Genomic DNA, 12,652 nt, shown 5'->3' on the forward strand with positions numbered 1-12,652 from the left:
TGATAAACTTCAGTCACTCTTTACTGCAAGCTGGAGTGATAACACCCCCCAGTAGCCTAACAATAAGGTAACCAGATAGCAGCTCCCTAACACAAGATAACAGCTCCCTGGTAGATCTAAGAACAGCACTCCATAGTAAAATCCAGATCTCGCTGCAACTCCTTCAGTTACATTGAGTAGGAGAAACGACAGCCTGTAAGAAAGCAGTTGCATCCTAAAGAGCTGGCTCTTTTTGAAAGCACATGACCAGGCAAAATGACCTGCGATGGCTGCCTACACACCAATATTACAACTAAAAAAAAAATACACTTGTTGGTTCAGGAGTTAAATGTTATATTGTAGAGTGAATTATTTGCAGTGTAAACAGTGTAATTTAGAAATAAAAACTACATCATATAAATCATGACAGAATCCTTTTTAAATACAAGCTGTACCCAAGTAAAGGGATGCTTTCATAGAAATTCCCCTGACGTTATATTTGGAACAGAGGTTTCATATCACACATAATAGCTTTTATCTCTCCCTTTGTATAGTTTTTATATGCTACTATCATGTTAAGGCCATCCTTTGTTCTAGTTCCGCAAACCAGAGTTTGATTTTTATGGAGAATGACGATTGTGATAAAGACTGTCTTTAAGAACATAAAACTACTTGTGACAGCAAGGAATTGAGTAATCACAACTTCAGTAAACTGAAGCCTCAAAACACTTTCTGACCTTTATGTAAATTTTTTCAAATCAGTCTGCTCTATTACTCATTTGTTTTCAGCCACAAATCAAGCCTTTTTAGTTTTGATGATAGTGTCCCTTGAACCTGCTTTGTGCGTTATGGGGTGCTATTTATAGTAGATTTCTATTGCAAAAAGGTAAAAAAAACTGAAAATAGCTATTTTTGTGTGGAAGATGTGGAAGACTGTGAAAGATATGTTTGAAAGTTAGTTGCACTTGAAAGTGCTGTTTTCCAGAAATTTACCAGTTGTGTAAAATTTATAAGGAAAATGGTGGTCTTAATTTTCCACACCTTCATGTGGTGTATATGGCATTGGTGTTCCTGTGCTAAATATTAATGTAAATCTATTTACCTGAGCAGAAGCTACTATTTCATTCAGCATGTTTTTTTTGCACATTTAAACAATGTGAAAACTTGGGATACTGACATTCTCCATCTACAGACATGTCTTAATTGTAAGCATTCATTACTTTCTGGGAAAATGTTTCCCCCACTTTGGTACATTGATATGAGTGAAACATTGTTGCTTTGCTCAAGTTTAATGGCAGTAAAAAAGTTAATATTTGTATATAGGTTATTAACCTATATATGCACAAAGTACATTCAGTAAGTGTACCTACAACCTGCCTAAATAGGTGAGTTCTTTTTAATGTGTTTGCAGACATTTGTCAACTAAAAGCTTCTTTGCATTTTATCTTAATAAAGCATAAATGTGCTGTTTATTCACTTTGTGATATCAAATAAATCTGTTTTTTTTTTCTATTTCTTTTTTAAATAATAAATTAACTTATGTCACAGGATAAAAAGCCTCCCTTCAGATGCTCTTGTAAATGGATCCTCTGGTCTTTGTCCGGTTAAAAAAATAAATAAAATATCCCTGCAAGGTGACATTTTATGCTTATCCAAAATTGCATCAAACTGCACCACCAAGTCAGCTGTCTATTCTACTTTATATTAGGGTCTTCTTTGCTTTTCCCTGGGAGAAATGTTAGGCTTTTGGTTATTTTGTCCCATTGATTGGGCTTTAGCCAGTGTCCTCTGTATTGCCGTTCTATAAAACATTTGGTTGACCTTTCATTAGTTTGTAAAAGACATCATGTTTTTCATTCTAAAAGACCCAGATGCAAACATTTTTCAGTCCCTCCTAGGATTTTTTTTCCTAGGAGGCTTAATGGTGGGTGGTAGCATGACAAAAAGCTGGTATGGAAGATGAAAAAAATTAACTAGATGAGAAACCAAAGAGGAAAAAAAAGTTACTTGTAGTTTAATGTGCTAAAGGCCGGAGATTTCCCACTGGGCTGTGGACATCGTAGAAATGGCAAGGTTCCTAAACCTTTATAAAGAAAAGAAAAACCCCGCCAAGACACTCAGGATCTGTAAATCATGCATCGCAAACAAGGTAAAAGCATTCCCTAATACCACTCTCCACACGTTAATGCATCTACAGAAATCATCTGTGCAGTTTAATCACTACTGATGACAATGTAATGTACCCGTTGGCCGTGCTGTGGATTTTACAGCCCTGTCAGTGCTGGGTAAACTGTGCAGGCCATAAATGGTAAGCTTTAAATGTCCATATAAACTGAAAGCAGACTGTGTAATATTTCATGGCCACAAAGCTTTAAAAGCCAGTCTATATAAAATAGGTCATTTGTAACCGTTTCCACTCTTAATGTAATTATTATAAAAAGATTTCCAAGTTGCTTTAATGCCTGCAAATTAAGTCTGCATTTTGCAATAAAGCGAAGGGGAAAAAATATTCAGTTATTGGCAATGCTGTGCAACTTTTTATATGTTCCCTTCCCCCATCTTTCACTATCTTTTCCCTTGTTCTTGGGTGTGATGATGCTGGTTTGGAAGACTTTCATGCTAATCTCTTCGATATATATTACTTACACATTGTTCTTGCTTCACAGGTGATCTACGTGGATCTTTTTGGAGCTTTTTATTCGGATGGGAGATATGGAACATTAACCATTACATTCTACACGAAGAACATTAACCATTACATTCTACACGAAAAACAATGTCCTGCATAGTGTGTGTATAGTCTGGTTAGATGAAGAGCTGCTTCTTGCCTGGTGCTATGGGAGGAAACTACTTAAGGTATTTTTAAATATTAAGACACTAACCTTATCAGCAATGATTTTTGGTAAAATAAACTTCAGTTTTGTTTTATTGGTCTTAACTAAATAATATATTTGCAGACTATCAGTAAATCTATAATCACATAAATTAATCAGCACATGAAGTTATGAAAATCTGTAAATGTAATGCATTCGAAATTTTGTATAGTTTTTAAAATATTGAAGTTTTCATAGTCACACGCTCTAGAGCTCTTCTAACTGCCTCTAGCCACTTCTGAGGTTGGGTTAATTTGCATACCACTCTCTGATTGGTAGTCAGTGCTGTCAATCTTTATCCACAGCCAGTATCTGAAGTTTACACAGTCTGGGTGGAGAAGGGGGGTGTTGCAGAAGGAGAGAGGAGTTTGTGTTGCCTGTAGAAACCTCTGGAAGGGAGGGGCTGGGTCAGGAGATAGCAGGACTCAAATCAGAGACTGAGCTACCCATGCTTAAAGAGTCTTGGGGGAGGGGTTAGGAAAGAAGCAGTTTTCTGTGAATGGAGGGACTGATGCTGCTGACACAAGGAGCGTCTGAGACGGGCCTGTGTGTGTCTGTATTTATCTGTATATGTGTGTGTCTGTATATGTTGTGTGCATGTCTGTATATGGTACATGTGTCTGTATATGTGGGTGTCTGTATCTGTCTCTGTATATGCAGGACCAGAACTAGAGGTAGGCAGAAGAGGCAGCTGTCTAGGGTGCAATGATAAGGGGGGCTTTGAGCAGCTACCTCTAAAATTGTCTTCTGCCCACCCCTAGCTGGGAAATCCCAACCCGCACATCATTAGTATCTTGGCCTGCAGAAAAAAGTAGGCCCAGAATCGGCCCCTACGCTGGAATCAGCCTTTTTATTTTCCTGCACCCAGAACCATTGTGTCGACCAGGCACATGCAGTGGACTTCAGCACTCAAACACGAGAGCTTTCATTTCAGTACCTGCATCCAGCTGACACAGTGCTTCTAGGTGCAGGAAAATAAAAAGGCTGCATGTGTTGGGCCAGAATCAGCCCTTACACTGGAATCAGAGAACCACCGCAGTTTCCAGGTCCTTAGCTCGTTTAAAAATAAAAAGACGATGCATAAATACACTAGTGGTTTCCCATTTAGGCTATGGCACTTCCGCTAATGGTCAGCTTTTTTTTTTTAAAAAAAAAAAAAGCAAAGAGGGCCACGCTGAAGCCACGCGCGGTACTCCACATGTGTGTCTATAGCATTAAATACAAGACCATGTACTGATTTATGAGCAAAAAACAGGGTCTCTGTGTTAAACCCAAGCAATTTTTTGTGCATCTTTATACAGTATATTAGTATATAATTTGAGAATGATATGCTATATACAGTACAAGACTGACACTGTAGGATGAAAACAGTTTGCACATTGTTGTGTTACTATCCCTTTACGAGTGCACTCCTGCCGCTATACGTTTGTATGTATTTTGGCATATTACATGGGGGACAAGACAGGGTTTGGGTCCCTGTGCTTGCCATATTACCTTTCAGTAAAGAAAACAGAATGATTTCTACATGTCTGCCAGGGAATGAGGGAACAGGGATAGATGCAGAAGAAAAAAAAAACTAAGTGGCTATTGATCAGCTTTTCTATACTTATGCTTCTTTGCAGATGGAGAATAGCTGTAGAACCCAAGTACAAGCCATCATTCTGAAGCCATGCCCTTTGCTTTCTACAAATATTTCCAGATTCCCTTTGCCTGTATTTTATCTTGAAACAGAGTGCACAGAGCTGACTGCTAAGAGCAGGTTTGCACATACATGGAGAACAACCAGATGGTTTTTGAAGGATGCTTTACATTCAGCATAGGGGAGAGCGGGACATTGCTACAGGTTTTGTGACATCACAGCAACACCACTCAGCAATTGCTTGAACTGTCTTTTAGAGAGAGGTTTCCAACAATATGTAATATTTCTTTTATTTTATAAACCATTTTTGTTTAAACAAATATATTTATTAAGCGTGGCCCATACTGAACTGGTTAGAAATGTACCAGCGTTTCTCAACCCAGCTCTCAATGGAAAGGATGTAAGTTGGCCATGTGAAAATTGATGTTCTGGGAAATTTGACCTCTCTCCTCTTTGGATCTTTAAAAGAACCATAACACCAAAAAAAAAAGTGTATTAAAGTAATTAAAATATAATATACTGTTGCTCTGCACTGGTACATTTGGGGTGTTTGCTTCAGAAACTCTACTATAGTTTATATAAACAAGCTGCCGTGTAGACATGGGGCAGCCATTCAAAGCTGAAAAATTAGAAAAGACTGAGGATATACAAGGTAACAGATAATTTCTTTAGTATACAATGGGGTTCTTCAGGATTTATCTATTGTGTATCCTGAACTTGAATGGCTGCTCCCATGGCTACATACAAGCTTCTTTATATAAACCATAGTTGTTTCTGAAGCAAACATGCCAGTTTTACCAGTGTAGGGCAATAGTACATTATCTTGACGTTCCTTTAAAACACTTTTATGCGTTCTTGTTCCTTGTAAATCTTTAATGCACTTGCTTTGTGTTCTGGTATTTCTGTTTACAAATGTGCCAGAAATTGAAGTAAGTCTAATGCGTGTATTTATCATTGATGTTCTTATCCATTTTGAAATCAATAAGTGTTTTTATTGCTTTGGGAATAAAGCTGAGGGAACCTGCATTTTATATGTAAACTAAGAAAAGCAGCTGACTACTCTGATTGTTACTAGAGGCCACTAATACACTGGAATCTATGAATGTTAGGGTGAAGCTCCCATCTTGTATGCATATATCTACCAAATTAAATTCTTCCTCCACATGTTTCCTTCCATAATTGCTGAATATCATTTCCAAGTTTTTTTCCTTTTTCTTACTACAGGTATGAGATCTGTTATCCGGAAACCCATTATCCATAAAGCTCCAAATTATGTAAAGGCCGTCTCCCATAGACTACATTAATCAAATAATTGAATTTTTAAAAAAATTTATTTCCTTTTTCTCTGTAATACGTAGCTTGTACTTGATCCAAACTAAGATATAATTAATCCTCATTGGAAGCAAAACCTGCCTATTGGGTTTATTTAATGTTTTTTTACATCGATTATAATATTGGCTTTGCAAGCTACTTCTAACTTTGCCATAAAGTATTTGCATGATGCTTTTACATTACCTGTCTGATCCCCCATGTTCCTGTATGAGAGGGCTGCCATATTTGTGCAGCAGGAGTCCGTTAGCATTAGAAACTGTAACTAACAGGCTGAGATGGGACAGTCAGGTTGGCAAAGTCAGAGTGTCAGAGTGTCAGGCTTAGGAACTTCAACTAACAATTATATACAAAAACAAACCTCTCGGCAAAAAATTATCAACATGACCTATAGGTAACAATCAATGCACATTCATATGCTAAAATTCATTTTTTAGTGTCTGTATCACTTTAAGGTATGAGGATCCAAACTATGGAAAGATCCATTATCTGGAAAGCCCCAGAAAGCAGTCTGGATAACAGGTTCCATACCTGTAAAAAATAAGTGCCAGTTATGCAATTTATAAGATATGTAGCACATGGAATGTGAACATCACCTCTTGCCTATTGGATGTTCATTCCTACATAAACATCTTCTAAACCGTGAATCCAAATGATGCTGTAATTCTGAAAATATGTAGTAGGCAGTTGTGAATACTTAATGTTTAGAAGAAATTATTCTTTTTATCTTTTCTTCAGAATCATAAATCAGTTCTGTGACTGGAGCTTGTGCACAAATTGAAAAACTGGTGCTTGGAAAAAAATCTTGTACGGAGAAGCAAGCTTTGGAGAAATCTATTTCCGGACATCTGAGAATGAATCTTGTGTACAGACCATGTAGCCGAATGGCAACTTAGCCACAGCAAATTATGCTGCCTGGATAAACATGAACAATAATAGCCTGTACAAAGATGTAGACATGGACATGAAGAAATTGGTAAATGTAGTAGTTTTAAACTCAAAAGATTTTTGGGTTCTATAAAGAGTCATGCTGCATATTAAGAGAATATACAGGACAATTATGCAGTTTCTTTAAAAAAAAAAAAAAAAAATATATATAATATATATATATATATTTTTTTTTTTTCAATGGAGGAGCCGGCACTCTCGTCAAACGGTTCAGCCTTGCCTGGGTGCAGTGTCCGAAATTTTTGAAATATTCATCCAACAAAGAAGGTCCGCACTCTCAGGACTTAAATTAAAAAAAAATGTTAATACAATCACCCCCATGACCAAGATTGCAAGCCTTCTCCCTTCGATGTCCGGATGACTACATCTTTTGTCTACACTTATATGGACATTAGATCAAGTTTCGGTGACCCTTTACATATCACTATCATGACTTTGTTTTTTGTTTTTGATTTTTCATTTTTTATAGATCCCTATATATATTCTGTGATGGTATTTTTTGTGCACATAAATGGCCTGACTGGGTATACATTTTAGCCTTATTTCTAGACGGGCTTGATACACTTTATATGTATATTTTATTAATATATTTTATTGATCCATTATTACACATAATAGTAGATATTTTTGGACACTTGTAGGGTGAACACCACATTTGAAAAAATCCTTTTCTTTCTTTTAACAAAGCTTCCTTGCCTCAGATATGCACACTAGGTGGCTAGACTCTCTGGATGCTTTGGGTCCGCACAGGTTAATTTGGTGTAGCACTGACGGGTTAATGGCTTAACTAATTGGTATTTTATATAAGGTATTACCTTTTCTAGATCCAGATAATGTAAATTTGATCTTTTCCATGTACCGCTTCACCACACCTACTATCTAAGTATAAATAGATTGGTTCCTAATACAGACCTTTGAACTTGACTCATTTGTAGGTATTTGTAACATTAGTAACCATTTGTGCTGTGAATTTCAGAGAGTTACAATGAAGACCAATAATCGTTACAAAATACATTATTTTAGCTTAGTTTTAATTGTGTGTGGTTCGCCCAATAGGGGGTTTTAACATTATTGTTGATATTGCTGTATTTATTTTTGTATTAATTTTGTTAAGTATTAATACAAATTTTTTATGTAATTTAACTATTTGACGCATAATGATGATGATGATGATGACGTTAGCCAATTGAGTCCTTTTTTCCCGCCATCATAGGTATATAATGCATTCTTTGATTGCCTATTGTCACTTTGAGAAAAGCCTCGGAGAGGCCGAAACGTTAGTCGTTTAGTTAATAAAAACATTTTTTCAATTTAAGTCCTGAGAGTGCGGACCTTCTTTGTTGGATATATATATATATATATATATATATATATATATATATATATATATATATATATATATATATCTAGCCACAAACCGGTGCACTCAAAAATCCTCGTTGGTCACTGCCCAGGTGCTGGTTAAAAATAATAGACAAAGCTGCAAAAGAACCGCACTCACAGGACTTGTTCAAAGTGTACAAAAATAGAAAATCTTTATTTCGACGTTTCGGCTCTAAACTCAAGCCGTCTTCCTGAAGACGGCTTGAGTTTAGAGCCGAAACGTCGAAATAAAGATTTTCTATTTTTGTACACTTTGAACAAGTCCTGTGAGTGCGGTTCTTTTGCAGCTTTATATATATATATATATAACCAGAGAATAGCACATACATAGTTACATAGTTAAATTGGGTTGAAAAAAGACAAAGTCCATCAAGTTCAACCCCTCCAAATGAAAACCCAGCATCCATACACACACCCCTCCCTACTTTTAATTAAAATTCTATATACCCATACCTATATTAACTATAGAGTTTAGTATCACAATAGCCTTTAATATTATGTCTGTCCAAAAAATCATCCAAGCCATTCTTAAAGACATTAACTGAATCAGCCATCACAACATCACCCGGCACGCACACCGTTTCTTCTTTACTCAAATTAGTTACATCGGTTATACATCGACGTTTCGGTTGTGGTCTACAACCTTTATCAAGATGTGTTTCTTAATCAATGTAAGATTTAAAATGAATGGTAAAATTTAAAGACTGTGAAGCCCTGCCCAATCTGTGACATCACTACCTCTATGTGTACCTAACTCACACAAATGCATTAACTCGGGTTACTCAGGATAGGGTGAGAAGATAAGTGTTCCCATGCTGCGAGTAATATCACTAAAAATATGCATGATATCATCATGGCGATAAAGAGAGTTACAAAATACAGAATATTGAAACAATAAGACGCACAAAACCATAAAAAGATACATATAATACACAAGTAACAGTCTACCTCTGTTCAAGGAAGCAGCTATAGGAGCAATATTCATTTAGCCCTGCGGGTGTCAAAGTACCTAAAGTTTTTATCCAGAAAGTTTCCCGCTGTAATAAAAGACGTGATCTATCACCGCCTCGTTTGGGCATTGGGATATGATCAATTGCTACATATTTAAACATGGGTAATCTATGACCAGCTTCCAAAAAGTGCTTTGCGACGGGTTTAGTGCTCCTTGAATCCCTATATGCTGTATTAATGGCTGAACGGTGGGCGTCCATACGTAATCTAAGCATAAGGTCAGTCTTGCCGACATATGACAGGCCACACGGGCAAGTAATTAAATAAATAACGTGAGTAGTTGTACAGGTAATATGATGGCGGATCTTGAATCTATGTCCTGTTCTTGGATGTACAAAACTATCTGTGGGAGTCATATATCGGCAAGACAGACAGGATGGACATTTAAAGCATCCCAACTTTTTGGTTGCAGATAGCCAAGACGTCTCCTGTTTTTCTTTCTTATAAGCTTTAACAGGATCAGTATGGACGAGTAGATCCCTAAGGTTAGAGCCCCTACGGTAACCGACCATCGCCGGTCTAGGGCATAGCTGTCTCAAGCGTTCATCAGCCATAATTATATTCCAATTGGATCTAAGGGCTCTAGCGATAGGGTTTGAGAGACTGTTAAAGCAAGTTGATAAAATAAGGGGGTTAGTCGAACTGTCTGATATGATTGGGGATTGGACCTTCTGTTTAGCTTTCTCTACTGCAGCGTCAAGTAAATCCGCCTTGTAGCCTCTCTGTAGGAAGCGTTCCCTCATTTGGGTCAATTGTATTTCACAGATGGATGTATCTGAATTGTTCCTCAACACCCTACAAAACTGTGACACTGGAAGAGAATTTTTCAACATCGGAGCATGGCAACTATTGGCATGTAACAATGTGTTGCGATCGGTCTTCTTCCGATATAAGGAAAAGTCAATTTTTGTGTTAGCCAATTTAAGATGCAGGTCTAAAAAGTCAATTTCAGTGCCACAGTTAAAGGTGAACTTAATATGATCAGAGCATTGGTTCAATGATCCCACCATGTTCGTAAAGCTTGTTTCATCCCCACACCACACCAGAATGACGTCATCGATGAACCTTTTGTAAAGAATTATATTTTGTGAATAATGGGACAAGATGTGTTGCATTTCAAACTGGTACATAAAAAGATTCGCATATGAGGGTGCCATCGGGGCCCCCATGGCGGTACCAGATAGTTGTTGATAAAAATCATCTTCAAACCGAAAGTAGTTAAATTGCAGACACATCTGTAACATTTCCACAACAAAACTTACCGGTGGACCTTCATATTCATTAAAACTCGAAAGGGACCTCTCAACAGCAGCCAAACCGTCACAGTGGGGAATGCTGGTATATAGGCTAACAACATCTATTGAAGCCAGTAAATATGATCGTCCCTCAAGTAAATTAATATTCTTAATAGTGTTAATGAAATGAGGTGTATCTCTTAGGTATGTTGTAGTAGAACAAACCACGGGTTGTAGAATACGATCTAAATAGATACCCAATGGGTGTAACAGACTGTCTCGGGCAGACACTATCGGTGTGATCAAGCTCTTGTGGACTTTGGGGAGTGTATAAAGAATTGGACACTTTGGGTGGTCCTGTTTTAAAAAATCGAATAGTGTGTTGGTAATCCAATCGTGCAATGCTGCTAGTAATAATTTATCAATACGTTAATGCCTAGGTGCTGGTTATAACAGAACATGTATACAGCAAAAAAACCACACACACAGGTCTTTTCAAAGGTGCAAAATCCAAAAATGATGTTTATTCCAAAATAATCTATATATATATATACCAACAAAATATGAGTGAAGTAGTATAGTGTAATATAGTGCCAAACTTTTTGCTACGAAGGCCATATTTTGTGAGTTGAAAATGTGTGGGGGCCAACCATTCAGTCTGACATCGCAATTGGCCCGCGGGACGGATTTTGGACATGCCTGCATTAGACAAAGAGGTGGTGAATAATTTTCCGTTTGATTTCTCTGTTTTTGTGACCATCAAGATTGCAAACTTCCATACCTCTCCTTTTTGTTTTTTAAAAAGCTTTATGGCTTCAGAGCCAGATGTATGACTATTGTAACTGGGGGCAATTATGGAATTCCCAAGTCTAATCCTAAATAAACCAATGCCAGTGCTCTGTACAAAGTACAGTTCTGTAAAGAAATGTAAGCATTTGTGAATGTTGTGTGCAAATAGAAACAATAAATTCCTTATGTGTGTGTACCAATCCTGTGTTTTAATGGTTTTATCCTATTCTCTTGTACTGTTAATATAAATACATTTTTGGCTAGTTAGTGATGAACCAGGCCTTCAAAATTATGCCCAGGAGTTTGCCAGCTTGGATTTTGTTGGGGCATTTTATGTGTTTTATACTGCACTCGGTGTGGGCTCTGGGCAGAAGCTAAGCTTACGGGTTGTCACAAATTATCAAGCTGAAAATGAGGTTCATTTGTCAATTTGTAGGAAAGGCAGAGCTTTTACTGGCACATATATACAGATTTTGTGCAGGAGCAGGCCCGACAAGCGGGTCCCGGGCTGGCTCGCGCATCACTACCGACTATATTATTCAAAGTTTTCATTAGCCTTATTACAGGGATTGATCATGCTGCTCTCATTTAAAAAGGGGAGCTCCAACCAAAAACATTTAGTTAGTTTGAAGCAACATTCTGGTATACATTTTAAAAAAAATAAATGTCACAAGAACCCTACATGCTGAACTGTCTGTTTGTGCTAGGCATGTGGTGGAACTGGTAGATCGATTTTGGGAGGGGCTGAGTAACACCCAGCGGTCTTGGTAAGCATAGGTACCAATGATCACGTTAGGGGAAGTCCTCAAGTAAGATTTTAAAAAAAATGAGGTGAAAGGTTAAGGGTGAGGTAACATTTCAGAGATATTACCTTTGCCACAAGCAGCGTCAAGAAGGCAATGGGACCGTAAGGAGGAAGGCTTTGGGTTTATTTTAAGCACATGGGTATCAATGATGGTGGTACAGCTGCTTTGGGGGACAGGGTGGCTAGAGAGTTGGAGATTTTGAATTAGACGGGGGGTGCATTAAGGGACACTGTGGAAGACCTGTAAGATAAGGTAGTGGGCATAGTAAGGGAAAATCTGGGTGGAGACTTTGGGGTATCTATAATGGTGGGGGGGGGCACAAGTTATATATGCAATTTACAAAAGGGTACAAATATTAAATGTAAATTTACAAATGCAAGAAGCTTGAAGGGAGTCCAGCAAATTAATTGTAGGAGTATGTTATAGACTGCCTTTAAGTTATTGAAGAGAAAGATGCCAAGCTCCTTTTGCAAATAGAAAAGGCTACTAGTTTGGGGCAAGTAATGATAATGGGGGTTTTTAATCACCAGATACTGACTGGAGCAACAGTACTGCTAGGACTGTTAATGGGAACAAGTTTGTGAACTTGACGAATGACCATTTTATGGCACAGGCTGTTGAGGAACCAGCCAGAAATCGTTATACTAAATCTAGTTATCT

At 37.5% G+C, this 12,652-nt stretch overlaps 1 long non-coding RNA gene across 4 annotated transcripts; it reads left to right on the plus strand.

The window, feature by feature from the left end:
- Positions 1-60: 60 nt before the first annotated feature.
- Positions 61-8,083, plus strand: LOC121399996. 4 transcript variants are annotated; one of them, XR_005965444.1, is made up of 3 exons: positions 61-2,835; positions 4,475-4,891; positions 6,559-8,083. It is a non-coding gene; the product is annotated as an uncharacterized LOC121399996 (long non-coding RNA). The 4 variants fall into 4 exon arrangements; XR_005965445.1 differs by having other exon boundaries at positions 4,475-4,768; XR_005965446.1 differs by lacking the exon at positions 6,559-8,083 and having other exon boundaries at positions 61-2,128; positions 2,646-2,835; positions 4,475-5,657.
- Positions 8,084-12,652: the final 4,569 nt, after the last annotated feature.

Source organism: Xenopus laevis, chromosome 2L (genome assembly GCF_017654675.1).
Source record: "Xenopus laevis strain J_2021 chromosome 2L, Xenopus_laevis_v10.1, whole genome shotgun sequence".
NCBI lineage: Eukaryota > Metazoa > Chordata > Amphibia > Anura > Pipidae > Xenopus > Xenopus laevis.